Genomic DNA, 3,243 nt, shown 5'->3' on the forward strand with positions numbered 1-3,243 from the left:
CATCACTGAAAGCCCTATCCCCAACAGGTCTTCTAGTAACCAAAATAGCCATAGTATTTATACATGACAATTTAATAGACACAATAGATAATACTATTGTCATGAATACCTGGTCATGAAAATGTGGCATTCATCAAGTTGGAACGAGCAATTTCGGTCAAGTTTGTGCTGTTACGGTTTGCTGAATCCAACAAGTAACAATTGTATGAGCAAACCTTTTTTTAGGATACAAAAATGTTCTTTCACAAAGTCCATTGCAATAAACAAATATTAAAGCAAAACAAGGGCCTTTGATACAGAACACTTCTTTATGCCCTCCCGACAAGGCCCAGGACTAAATTGGATTTTCCCAGCACTCTTTTGTAATTTGAAACATCCATCATTTATTATTAAAGAAAGGAAAGGGAAGTACTGCCGTTGGCAGCATCAGGAAGCCCTGTGCTGAACCACCACCCACAACTGGTTTTCCACACCCTTATCCTTTCAAAGCCAGGTAAAGTCTCTCCAGTAAAACATTATAATAACCGCACGCTATGAAACATTAGTTAAGTATGAGTAAACACTTAATTCATCAATTATAAAGTGTGGAACAATGCTTTATAAATGATGAAGTAAGTGTTTACTCATACTTAATTAACTAATGCTTCATAGCGTGCCGTTATTATGACGTGTTACCGTCTCTCCAATGGCAGGCCTTCTATCTTCTGTTCTTTTCTACTAGAAGTAATCAGTTACTATTACATTTCCCCCAGAATCAAATATAAATTTAGCTTGGAAGTAAGGAAAAAAGGAATAAAAACTTCTTTCTTAAACCATATAATACAATACAGACATGGAGAATACTTTTAACAATACCATTTTAACTGTATGCACTAACATGATATTAATTCATTCTTTTAGGTCTGTAGAATTATCAAACGACAGATTAACCATGTGTTGAGTATATTCTGTATATGTCAATATCCTGGGAAATCAGACCTTTGAGAAAAATAGCCATTAGGCTGATTGTCTAATGTCTAACCTTTTAGGTTCAAATGACATGGATAAAAAGCAGGAATTATCTACAGTATATGTTAATGGCTGCTAAGACAGCAATGTAGATGCTTCAGCAGGTGAACACTGCTTTCAATGGCCCCCACAGAAACAGAAGGTGGTGGTGCATCTCACAGACAACCAGACAATCCTTCTTAATAAAAGCTCCTCCATGTCCTTTTGTAATCCTGCTCTGCATTATCAGTGTGTTGCAGCTAAGTGTTGCAATTAGGCCAGCCTTTTTCATGCAAATCAATTTGACAGCACAACAATCAGTTAGTTAGTTGTTGCTCTCTCGTTCTCCCCTCTATTCCTTCGCTCCCTTGCCCTCTCCCTCCTGTCTAACCCATTTCTTCTGGCATTTGCAGAGGTTGCTACATTTGCATTATTTAACATATTACAAAATGCACAACTCAAGGACGATAGCGTATGGTTATAAGCACAGTTTTACAAATCCTAAATACAATACAGTATTTCAGCCTAACAACATGCAAACATAAACACACACACCTACACTACATCTCTGGCTATCATAAATGCTCACGTTAAAGGATATACTCCGGCATTAGGTCCACCTTACATTATAATGCATGTGCTGTTGGAAGGTTGGTCATTGAGAATATTAATAGATACCATTTGTTCATAGGAGGAGTCCCATCAAAGGCCTGCATAGTATGATGGATATATGTGGCTATATTACCATTAAAAAGTGATTTTTAAGACAAATAGGGACATGCTTTTTGAATTATGGTTACTTTATAACACACTGGATGTAGAGTTAAAATTGCAAACAAGCTGTTGGTTTCCAGGGATGAGATTTCCTCCAACACATGATTGTTTGCATAGTCAATAAGGCAAGTGAACTAGTGTGGTTGGTGGACATAAGTACTGTAGGCAAAGGTCAATATATGGGCATAGCTGGGTTTCACATACAGAATATATTTATGACATATTATATTGGCTGTGTGTGTGTGTGTGTGTGTGTGTGTGTGTGTGTGTGTGTGCGTGCGTGTGCGTGTGTGACCAGAGGCCTTTTAGTCTTGCAGTGGTCGTGTCTCATTAATGTGCCAGCCTACTATATAAAAACTATCTAAATTAATCTTTTCATCAAAATCCTTAGTTAAGTACAGACGCAAAAAGGGGAGACGGCCAGGCAAAATCTAAAGGAAATAACTGCATGTGATCTTTTTTCTAAGGGTCAAATAAATTTAATCTGACAGAAAACATATCGAGGGAGAATTTAAAAGAGATTAGAAAAGAGAGTGGTGGTTGAGAGATGAGAGAGCGAGAGAGTGAGAGAGGAAGAGAAACAGAAGAAGTGCTGCAGGATGGTCTGTGTGCCTTTAAACTGAACTCTCAATCTCACGTAGTTTTGTTCCTTAAAAGGAAATCAGAGGCCTTAGCTGAGGCATTGCCTTGAAAGTCATGAATAAACATCAGATTGCCTTTCTGCGCATACATCATACATCACAAGATGACACTACCTAATGGAGGAGGATTCTTTGCACTCCAACACATGAAAAGGCAGTGAAATTACCCACCAAACCATGCAGCCGCATGGTTCTAAAATGGACCGCTGAGGGAGAGTAGGGGGGAGTGGGGTGGGGAGGAGTAGAAGTGAAAAAAGGAATCTCTTAGTAAAATGAATCCCTGTGATAACCATACTCTCTGCATTAGCGAGCCTATGTTAAACGCAGGAAAAAATAACATATGGCAAATAACCATTCACAGTTACAATAATAATTTGGTTCTTTATGTGTCTCCAGGTGGTATTTCTCAATTTCTGTCCTCCCTTTGCCATAAATGAGACCCCTCCTGTAACATCTGCAAGTGTTGATTTTAATAGCACATTGAGTAGTGGATGCCATTTCAAACCAGACATTTAAACAAGTGAAATAGTTATTATTCCAGGCTCTATGGGAAATAAATTGCATTTATAAGTGTGTCTCAGCTCAAAGAGTGAATACGTTACGGAGGGGCAGTGGACTGACCTCAGAAAAATATCATCGGCTAGCCACCACAGAGGGCCAACTGATAAGAACTGCCGCCTCGCTCACATGGTGTCACCTCCCAGAAAGGACAGGCAGCAAAGGTGCTGCACCTGGCGAAGAGGGCAGAGACAGACAGATGCACATTTGAAAGAAAGAACATACATAAACAGGGACACAGGGCCAGTGAACAGCGACATGAAAAAAAGGAGGAAATACAGTT

This window comes from Cyclopterus lumpus, chromosome 3, assembly GCF_009769545.1.
Source record: "Cyclopterus lumpus isolate fCycLum1 chromosome 3, fCycLum1.pri, whole genome shotgun sequence".
NCBI lineage: Eukaryota > Metazoa > Chordata > Actinopteri > Perciformes > Cyclopteridae > Cyclopterus > Cyclopterus lumpus.